Here is a 12,028-nt window from a genome sequence, read left to right as displayed (position 1 = left end):
GGTGTCCTTTATAATCTAAACAATGAGAAATGTATACATCACAGCACATCTCTACAAGGAGCACAAAAAGTAAAGTAATTTATTACTTTTTAAATAGATAATACAGTTGTTTTTAATGGGAATAATGTATTTATATATATTTTTTACTTGTTACAGTTTATGATTAAATTATGGTCTGACTATAATAATATCATTATTATCTATTTACCACAAATATAACAAAATGTGATGGTCTGGACTATAAAAAGATAAGAATTGACATCATGGTAAAACACAGTTGAAGAAGTGTTCAACTGGCAGTGCGCCCCAGGGTAGCTGTGGCTACAATGTAGCTTGTCATCACCAGTGTGTGAATGTGTGTGTGAATGGGTGAATGACTGAATGTAGTGTGAAGCGCTTTGGGGTCCTTAAGGACTAAGTAAAGCGCTATACAAATACAGGCCATTTACCATTTACCATTATTGGAGGGATTAGAGTTTTTAAATATTTTTGTAATTTAATAAATATCTTAAAATGTTCTTACAGCCTCGCTGCACGGCACCTCATTAGTGCATTTTAAATTTTAACAATAAAATTTGGAGACTTGGTGTTTGTTCTGGTTGAGATTCACTTGTTGGGTGAAGGGTTGTGACTGACTGAAATGGAGGAAGGAGGGAGATTTTGCCCTCAAACGTATGCACTCAACCATAAATGTTCTCAACACCACCCCCCTCTAACTCTCTTTCTTTTTTTTTTCCAAATGCAAGTCACCGTGAAAAATGTGCTGGTCCAATATTTGCACAGAAGTGGTGCTGGGACAGCCAGATAAACTATCAGTATTTGAGTTTGGCTTCCCATGCTCCAAATAGCCATCCTCCGCCTGTTTAGCTTATTGATTGGCTTGGCAAGAAACTAGGTCCCCTCAGTGGTGACCAAGGTCATACAACACATGGACTCTGTGCCACCCCCCCTTCCCAACACCATCACCACTACCACCACCCCTTCTATACCCACTATAATCTCTTCCTCCACTTCATTTCTCTGTCACACACATATTGTGAGCAGATGTATGTGCAAATGCATTTGGATGTATTCACTCGTGCATTCTGTTTATCAGGCATAAACTTTCTCAAAGGGAAAGGCATTGATAATATAATAAAGTCTTAAGTTTGGGAGCTATTGATATCTCTAGAATTGCCGCTGATCACGAAAGCAGTGATGGCTCACTGATACTCTCGGATGGTTCTGTCCACATCAAATTGAAAAATGTATCTAAATAATTCTTTTTAAATTCTTAGGTTTCACACGTATCGAACTACTGTGCATGGATTTAGGTAATTTGCACCAGTACTGTACAGTTTTTTCTTTGCATGTGTGTGGTTGTGTGTGTGATTGTGTGTGTATGTAATGTGACTCAGGGCATGGACCAGAGGCGGCGTCCTCCACTCTTCTGTGGGAATCAATGAGATTGAATTCTGAAGGTTTTCTCAGGGGCATCGGCCCCACTTGTCAATACTGCTTTGTGTCACAAGTGCATTTTGTACACGCAGACACACATGCAGACACACATGCAGACACACAAACACTTCCAGTTCCTGTTCCCAAGCCAGACCTCTCCCTTCTCAACACATCCCTTCTGGTGCTCTTCCAGTCCTCAATTAAACTTGCCCCATTTTCCCCTTTTTTCACATCCTGTCTTTTTATCAGCATCACCCCCTGCGCTCAGGAATGGAATGGAATAAGGCCCCATCTTATCTTAATGACCTTGTAGTACCATATTACCCTATTAGAGCACTTCGCTCCCACTCTGCAGGCCTACTTGTTGTTCCTAGAGTATTTAAAAGTAGAATGGGAGGGAGAGCCTTCAGTTTTCAGGCCCCTCTTCTGTGGAACCAGCTTCCAGTTTGGATTCGGGAGACAGACACTATCTCTACTTTTAAGATTAGGCTTAAAACTTTCCTTTTTGCTAAAGCATATAGTTAGGGCTGGACCAGGTGACCCTGAATCCTCCCTTAGTTATGCTGCAATAGATGTAGGCTGCCAGGTGATTCCCATGATGCATTGAGTTTTTCCTTTCCAGTCACCTTTCTCACTCACTGTGTGTTAATAGACCTCTCTGTATTGAATCATATCTGTTATTAATCTCTGTCTCTCTTCCACAGCATGTCTTTTATCCTGTCTTCCTTCTCTCACCCCAACCGGTCGCAGCAGATGGCCGCCCCTCCCTGAGCCTGGTTCTGCCGGAGGTTTCTTCCTGTTAAAAGGGAGTTTTTCCTTCCCACTGTCGCCAAAGTGCTTGCTCATAGGGGGTCATATGATTGTTGGGCTTTTCTCTGTATCTATGAAGCGCCTTGAGGCGACATTTGTTGTGATTTGGCGCTATATAAATAAAATTGAATTGAATTGAATTGAATTGAATGAAAACTAGATTCCTTTAAAAAAAAAAAAAAAAACTCAGCCCACACTTTTTTCCTCCATTCGTCCTCATTTTCTTTCTCTTTCTACCTTGATTTGTCATTCTGCAGGAGTTCTACAGGAGTGTATCAGCACTGATTAGTTAATGTTTTGCTGTGACTCAGTCACATTAGAGTAATTTCCTTGCAACTAAGAAAAATTCATTGGTTGCTTGGTGATTTGCATTTAATTGTTTTGTTTTCTTGCATTTGTAGACTGATTGTAAGTATTTGAAATCACCAACTGGTCACACAGAGGTTAAAGAGTATAACAAATTCAACATCTGGGTGACCACTTTCATTTGTAAGGCCAACAAGGCAATCACACCGATCACTTGGTGGGAGGCAACCTGCCTCCATACAATCACATTGCACTTCTAACTGACTCCGCTCACTCTCAGTCAAATTGGTGAAGGTTTGCAAATACTTGTTATCTAATTTACAAATGCCGACCGATTGCCAGCTTGTTGCAGTTTTTTGGAGTCAGTCTGTGTCAATGACTGCAGCTCATCTGCCTCTTTGCAAAAGGGGAGTCAACTCAACTGGGTGCCAGCTTACTGTATTCTGGTTAGAGTCCTAAATAAAAGCATTTTGACTGAGCACCTATGTAATTTTGCAGTTAAATCACTGTCCTGCAGCAACTACATCGCTATTTGTGAAGCAATTTCTAAACCTCTGTTTTGAATCTATGAGATTCTGGCTAGATTGAATAGAAGTAGGGCATGTGGATTTCTGTTTAATGTGAACTTCTTTGTAGACAAATTTTTCACAGTTCGTTGCTGTAATATCACAAACGGATTACATGCATCTTTATCAATACAGTTCAATTTAATTCAGTTTCATTTATATCACAACCCAATCCAGTAATACAGAGAAAACCCCAACAGTCAGATGGCCCCCAATGAGCAAGTACACTGGCAACAGTGGGGAGGAAAAACTCCCTTTTAACAGGAAGCAACCTTCAGTAGGAGTGCCCATCTGCCACAACTGGTGGGAGGTAATGCAGTCTAATTAAAGCTTGCTTGTCTAAAAGTGATAATAATGATGCCATTTGAAAGAAGCTGTTTGTAACCTCGTGACCACTGCAAAGAACTGTCATCAGTTTAAAGAACTTTAATATGAAGTTTCAACTTGAGCTCAAGTTTTTGGTCTGAGACAACAGCCTGGAACTTGAACTTGAAGGCCTGCACATTTATGATTTTCCTCCATGATTTTTACAAAACGTATTTATTTAAATCCTATGACAGCTTATAGCTATATAAGAGACACGTTTGAGTACCAGGCATGCTTCATTTTGGCTTGTGGCGTGTTCAGTTCTATTTCAGCACACTTCAAGGAGTCAGTTATTTAATTTCCACAGTAAATAAATGTTATTTTAGGCTTAGTTTTTGGCAGCTCAAATAAGGAGCCCATTAAATATCACAGTGAAGCAGGGATGCATTTTGCTCGTCTAGCTAGCTGTCCTCTACTAGCAAAACTGATCATTCCCCGACTCTACCATCTCATCTAAATGTTACAACTGGTTTAAAAGAACATCCAAAATGTCAAAAGTGTGGTTTCAGAATTCAATCTATGAGATTTTCCATCTTCTACATATTGTCAGAGAATGAACACAAGGGTTTTATTCAGCAGCTAGCTGCTAAACAGCCAGAGTCCCTCAGGGCTAGTAGAGCAACAACAGAGCTAAAAGAGAGTGAATATTTTTATATGCACCAGTTGCCAGGAATGTGACTCCAAATGAATCACATAATCTTGATCAGCAACTGCTGTGTCAGTATGATGCAACTCCGACCACATTAGAATAAAGCCTGATATGCTATTATTATCCTAACAACTTGTTTTGCTGCCCACAAGTGGCAAGAAAAGCAAAAATTAGCAATCAATTAGCTATAGGGGATCTATTTTATTTTATTATATTTTATTTTTTGGCTAAGCAAGCTGGAAACACTGGGCATTTATAAAGTGTCTTTTATAAGTGTCCTCCAGATGGATATCAGTCTGTTACAAAAGAGCATTTCTAGAACTGATAGTGATTCAGAGTCTTGCTTGTAAAACAGAATAGCAGCTATTTGTGACTTAAACTTTAACTGCTTCAGGCTATTCTATTCTATTCTATTCTATTCACAGACAAAGCAACCTGTGGTTGGTGGATGATGATCAGGAGCAGCTGAGTGATTTATGACTGCTGCTGTGATGTTTTACCATGTTCTGCTGTGACAGATATGTGTGATATTCCCTGAGTCCTTGCTCAGAAAGCCACTGGTCTCCTCGGGGAATTGGCTAATCCCCCCATTTCTAATTTGAAAAAGCCCTTGGATACCTGCCGTCTGGAGGCTAAAAGTCACGACCACACAAAATACACAGATAATACACACATAATCACTTACTGTTGCACTTAAATATAGCTCTTGGGAGTTTGAATGTCACTCCGGGAGGAGTGAAGGCCCCTGGGCCACAGCTGTGTGTGTCTGAGTCCGATCTGGTATCCTGCCACACAAAGACAGGCCTCGGAGCCCGAGGCTTGCCTGGAGGCTGCAGCCAGGCCTTGAAGGACGTGAGATACAGAAAGAAGAGAAGCTGCCTCTGACTTTAAGCCAACAGATTTTGTTACAAAATAGACGTGTCTCTTGTCCCTTACTCCCAAAAATCACACAGAGATAGGCTTGGACGCACACACACATACAGGGCGTTAGCCCCCGTTGCTAAACAGCTGTCTGAGATGTGGTGGTGTGGCACGCTGATGTTTTATCATTGTCATCTCCCCATCACCTGCATTCCTTCTCCTCCTTCTCCTCCTGCGCCTCTTCCCCATCCATCAGCATTTTTAGACACAGGGCTCTGACAAGGGCACATCCATTCCCTGGCCATACATCACCTTTTAGGGGGATTATGTGGGGGGTATTGAGACGGGGGGAAGCAGTGATGTCCCAAACTCCTTCACAAATTGGGATAGTGCCAGATTTCTGTTTGTCTCTTTCCCATTTCTTTTGCATCAGAATACTGATTTTCTTTCTTCAGAGACAACTTAAACTTTTCATCTCTCTTTGAGGGCTTCCGGTGTTTCCAGTGAATATCCAGACCAAGACTTCTTGTTCTGTCCGCTGGTCATAGTGTATGAGAAATAGAGATATATTTTAAAACAGTTACAAAAGAAGCTTTCCATGTGAGCTATTATACCTAATTTTATAGTCCAGCAGAAGAAGCGTTTTTGAAGTCAGCTGGCAGTCGGGAGATGGTCTGTCAGCCTGCAGAGAGCTCTGTTGCCAGATGAAGGCAGTGTACAAAGTATGTGGTTACACGGGTCTGTGGGCCACTCTTGCTTGTGAAGTTGTCAATTAATCAGCCTGCCGTGGAGAAAAGCAAAGTTATAACATTGAAAGAGCTGAAGTGAAAAGTGTCCAGAGCAGACACTGTCCATGCTTTTCATCCCATATTGTTCTTTTACATTTGGAGGTGTTTTAGTGGTTCTCCCATTCCCACTGAGCTCCCCTGTTGCTCCCTTCTCTATTCTGACTAACTTATCAACCAATCAGCAGGAATTTCTATGAGACTTTAAAAAAAATAAAAAAAATAAGAGTAGAAATCAAGTGAAATACTAGTGTAGTGGTGAGAAAAGGTCTTGGGCCTGATCCTACGCAGAAACTATGGGATCCACTTCCACAGTCATTTTGCATTCAATTTGCTTTGTGAGTACAAATTTACTTTTTAAGTCATGTCTTATTATCATTGTGCCTATATCTGCCGCTGCATCACTCTATTGATGATGGTGACTGGAACCTCTGGCACACCCATCAGTAAATCCTTCAAACTCAAGAGGTGATGCAAGGCTGCGAAACCAGGTGAAACTGTTTGTGAACGGCAGCCACCACTGTCCCAACTTTCTGGGGTTTTAATGGCCGTCTAAATTATTACCAAGTATATATGTTATCCAGCCTAATGAGACAGTATTTCACAAAGCCACGTGGATGAATTTGTGCCACCTGCTGATAAAATTCACTGAAATCTGGTGCTTGCCTCCTGTTTAGGACATTTCTTTAACTTCTCTTATTGCATGCCGCTCATCATCTACTGATATGATTATGGATTTATGTACAGAAAAAGTGTAAAATATTTTCGGGTTTTCCTTTTGTATTCTTCTCCTCTGATACACAGTTTTAACTCGGATGACCCCGCCTTGCTCCTTCAGTGTTCTCCTCTAAACCGTCCTTTCTATCCCTGCCTCCCACCTGTTTCTTCACTTTTCACACCTGGACTCTATTCTTGGCTTTTTGTTTACTGCTTCTGTTTTTTCCAAAGTCCTGTCCTCCCTCCCTCTTCCTCTGTTCCCCCTCTCCCTCTGCACCATCTATCACTCACTCCCTCCTTCTCACCTCTCCCTCTCTCTGCTACCTTCTCTCCGTCTGTCCTTGCTCTGTTTCTCCTCTGGCTCACCTCTCATTAAGCCCCTTTTGCCTATTGCCACCATGCCCAATGTCCACCCACACGTCTAACACCTCGCTTTCTTTTTTTTTTTTTTGTGTGTCTCTTATCTCTAACCTTCTTCCTCTTTTTTGTATTTTAGTTATGCTCCATGAAATTCATACCTGGACTCAAGGACCTGGACAAGATTTAACTGATGTTTTGTTCTCTCCTCATGCTGCACATCGTCACTGTAGTATAAAATATTGTGACAAGAAAGTAGCAAGAAAAACTGAATCCTTCTTTCCTGGCATTTTATCCTTTGAGCTTTTGCATATAGCTCGGACAAAACAGAGTAAGCATTGCACAACTGTGTGTGTGCATGTGCACAGGGCTTCTCTCATGGTTTACAGACATTATGGGGACGAATGTAACATTACCTGACAGTATCACAAGTGGTCAGTTACTCTTCATTTTATCTTTGAATAACATTTCAAAGTTAATCATAATTTTTGACCCTGATTTGATTATCTCATTGTTTTAGGTTTACAATTAACCCTTCTCCTGTGATGCCACCTGTCTCACAGCGACACTCTTATGGCTTTAATTACTGCTGGATGAACGTAAATCAATCGTCTGTTATGATATACACTCCAAGCAGCAGCTATAAATGCTCTAATGGGAATCCACTTGTACAAGGTCTGCACAAACTGGGGCGAAGGCGGAGGGTAGCCACAACCACCACCCAGAATTGCTGAAGTGTTAGGAGGCTTTAAATACTCATAGAACTGGAGTAATTATTTTTATAGTGCCTTGTAACAGCTGATCTAGAGGAGCAGGTTTACCTAGAAGGTACCTCTGTCATATGTGACCCAGCACTAGAAAGGTCGGCTAGAGACACAAGCTGAGAGTGACACAAAAACAGCAAAGCAATGATGCGATCAAGAAGATCCAAACTTTAAAATATCTTCTTCTGTGTTTGTTGCCTTAACTTTACTGTCTGCCATTATCTCTCAAACTATGTGTGAGAAATGCATTTTATTGAAGTGTTTCACGTGAATAAGCTGCAAATGAGCAATGCATTATTTTCCCATAGCTATATATGAATTTTGCTCAAATTTGTTTTTCATATTGAAAATTTAAGCATAATCATTTGTCTTATTCAAAGTTTTCATTAAATACTACACAGTTTAATACTGTGTGAAGTCTGCACTGTGCTGGATTGATGCAGGACAGCCTCTGGGGTTTGTGGTTACTTTTAGGTTGCATAAAGGATAGCAAACAATTTAAACTAAAGATGATTTCTCTGCTTAAATCCACAAAGACAACAAATCTTTACATGTCTTAGGGACACACCAGGCATTACAGTTCTCTCAAATCCACATTTAACCCGAGGTAATCCTTAGAAAAATGTATTTTACTACAATCAAAGCACTGTAATTCTTTTTAAATGTAGGTTATCCACCAGTCATTCAGGACTACACAGAAAACACCTCATATGAAATGAAGAAAGTGGTAGTTCTTGACAATTTAGAAATTATCTTCTAAACTTTAAAAACAAAAAAAGTAATCTTTTCTTTTTCTTTCTTTCTAAAAAAAAGATTTGATGGTTACAGAAACGCTTAATGAATGAGCCCTCATTATGCATGTATGTATATATGTTATACTGCATATGCAAATGTCAACAGGGGAGTTGGTGACCAAAATAGAAAAGTAACAGTAAGTAACAGTCTCAGCCGATGAAACACAAAGCTAGGGTCACTACAGCTGAGACTGTGGATGAAGTGTTGCCAGTCCAAAAAGTATTGGTGCCAATCAGAACCCAGTATTCTGTGTCATAATCAGCTTTTTGAGTCCAACATATCAAACATCAGTATCTGAGTCAACATAGCCTCCCTCTCCCTCCCATGTATGCATGTGTTTAGATCACACAGCAGCCTTACCTTGACCGTACGGCTCCTCCATTGATTACTGCCTATACTTCTTCACTCAAAAACACAATGTATCAAAAAGACCAAACTGTCCGTGAAGGGCTAAAATAATTGTTTATAATAGACCCTCCACTTGCAATCACAAGAGTGCTATGATGTGTTTTAGGGTGGAGATAAGAGCTCCCGCTTTGTGCTCAGGTAATTTTCTTTCCAGGCGTAAGTGGTCAAGGTCTGGCGTTTTTAAACGAATGCGAGTGATGTGGTGTGGGGGAGCCGCATTGTTTCAGGAGATGCGCCAATGTCCATTTGGAGAGCAGCAACACTCGTCTCCCCACTTGAGGAACAATGGAATACACTTCAGAGATGCTGCATATGAAGTATGTTTATGAGTGCGCTCAGACAATGGGGGACAGTGTTACACAACACAAGAAATGGGTTTGGCTCTGAGAGAAATGAGATGGACCCAGTAGACATCCTTGACATTCACCAATAATTAAAACTCGCTGACATGGTGAGAAAAAGGCTGATTCACTGGCAGTGTTTACAGTAGCATATGACTGCACGGAGAGCTTTGGTCACATTGAGTGCAGGAGAAAGTGGGCTGGAGTCATTTGGGGTGGGGAATTGTTGAGGTATAGTGAGAGAGAACACATTGTATTGGTGTTTTGTTTGACATAATAGCCTGCTAACAACTACTGTAAACCAGGAGCTCTGCCAAGGCTCACAGGTGTCATCGGGGATCTGGCTTCGTGCCACGGAGAGAGAAGATCCAAAGGCCCCGAGGCACACATAAAGGTGTCATCCTGCTGCAAGATGTACCAATACATCAAGGAAAGAAGTCAGGAGGGGATGGAGAAAAGGAGTAGGCACATCTGAAAAAGAAAGAGAGAGTAGATAGCCAATCCCCAAATACAGATTGAAAGTTATCTGCACCTCTCTGTACTGTATATAACGTTTAGAGAGGTGAAGGGAACGCGGCAAGAAATTTTTCATGCTAATTTGTTGGGTGATATAATGACATGTTAATGATCCCAGCATCTGGCCATTCCATCAGAGGTGTATATTTATAAGAAGAAAAGCATTAAAAATATACAGCATGCTGAACAAATGCCTTTGGTTAGGTCAGAGTGTCTTCTAATGACCTCATTTACTGACAACAAACCCTGCAACCAAGCAGGCAAACACACAGCAAAGCAATACCTCTCCCCTTTGTCGCTGTGTGACAGTGGATGGTGAAAAAGAGGGATGGGAAGGGAGGAAAATGAAGACAAAGCAATAAGGAAATTCTAAGAGAAATCAAAGAAAAGCAGTAATGGAGGTAAAAGTTGAGAAAATCTTGGCAAAGAGACAAAAAGGAAAAAAGAAAAAGGTAGATTAAAGAAGAGAAAGGAGCCTAAAGGAGCAATGCAATCAAACAACACAAACACAGTCTCCGTGTGACTGCTCAACCTTGCCAAAGAAAATAGGTTACCTCTGTTTCTCTGGGTGCCCAGGGGAGCCACTAACTGGCAAGAGTTGTGCCCCTGTGTCATCCTGTAAACATTTAGCCGGAAAAAGTAACATAAGCAGAATATGAACTAAGTTCATTTATAAACCGTCTGAAAATTAGACAAGAAGCAGCAACAAAACAGCTGGAGCAAACCAGAAAATATCATGCCATCAAAGGCTGTGGAGGTGGATCTTGTGCAGGTATTCTCTCGTGACAGGCATTACACTAACTTGTCACTTTTGACCTGTGAATCTATCTAATATGACCCTGCGCACCTACTGAAAGGTCATATAAAGAAAATAAGCTAGTGGCAATAAAGACCACTGTGGATTTTCAGCTGGCTGTCTATCTTTTACGTTGTTATGGCAGGTGAAGGTGGACAGCTATCCAAAGCTTCTCCAGTGTTAACGTTTTTCTTTTTTTAATCAGCTACAACCTACCTTTAAAAGACCATTTGTGCTAGAGACAGACAAAATTAAAAGATTCTTGAAAGATGACACATATTTTGTCATTTTACAGCCAAAATTACAAAATAAGTTCAGGTGGCCTGTATGATAATTGGTTGAAACCGTGCTAACCAGTGTTAAGTGGAAAGAGAATCCAGGTTAGATATTGCCTTTTTTCAATGGTATGTTACATGAATAATTAACACAATACAGATATCAACAGAAATAATTAAAAGTTACAATATTAATTGAGCATTTGTTACCTCGGCAGCCTTCAAGACATTCCATGCTTACAGAATGTGCATATACTGGCTAATGCAATATATACATTATCACCTACATGAGTAAAACTTACTGGATTTGTGGGGAATATGGGCATAGATGGGAATCTTCGAAAGCAAACAAACAACAACAACAACAAAAGATTATTTTTTTGGTCAAAAGGCAAAGATTAAATCAGGCATCAACATTAACATGAAGCTCCACACAGCTCAGGCATGGAGCAGATTCAGCTGCACAGGTCCACGTCTTTTCTTGACAGTGAGCACAAGTGCATCCATCCGTCCATCCCTCTTTCCTTCCATTCATCTGAGCATCACTAAAGCTCATCTTAATCTCCCTCTTCCACAATCACGGAACAAAGAGCAGAGTGCTGGCAGATCCTTGTTTTTCTAACTAATGTCGATTACATATTTGATAAACATGCATTTGCATTAGCATTAGCTGAGGTCAGGATTAGCAGCGTTCATCCTCAAACTGTTCTGTCTCTATGCTTCGCCTGTTTGTTGATCTTTTTTTTTTCCTGCACCCACCCCCCCCCCCCCCCCCCGCCTCATTGTTTGTGGCCATCTGAAATCCTAAAGGACACGACTCCACACACAAGCGACGGCACAAATATTTGAAAGGGTGATTAAAAATCGTTTGGGAAAACAGATTATTGACTGTTTCTTTAAAAAAAAGTCAATGTGTAAACACAAATAGGCTGCTTTAAGGAGCCAATAGGAGTCATAGATTTCACCTCAGCTTAGAAGTCTTCTGAATAAAAAGCGATTTTTGGTTGTGTTCAAAGTCTTTGATTTGTTGGATCCGTTGGCTTCGTCGACAATCATCCCTCCATGTGTAACATTTTGCGGCAAAATATTTCAACAAGTGCGGAGCCCCCCAAAAAAGTAGCTTTGCAAGTTTTTCAGAAATGTCCTTCTTCTGTTTACCCCCCTCATCTCTGTACAAAAGCAATAAAAAGAAAGGATAAGCTCCAGACAGCTGGGGCTCACGAAAAGTTTCAAGTGCCTCTGTTGACCGCACACAAAGACACTGATCTGCTTAGCAAGC

The sequence above is a fragment of the Neolamprologus multifasciatus genome, chromosome 15, assembly GCF_963576455.1.
Source record: "Neolamprologus multifasciatus chromosome 15, fNeoMul1.2, whole genome shotgun sequence".
NCBI classification, from domain to species: domain Eukaryota; kingdom Metazoa; phylum Chordata; class Actinopteri; order Cichliformes; family Cichlidae; genus Neolamprologus; species Neolamprologus multifasciatus.
Note: the sequence above shows the minus strand (reverse complement) of the source record.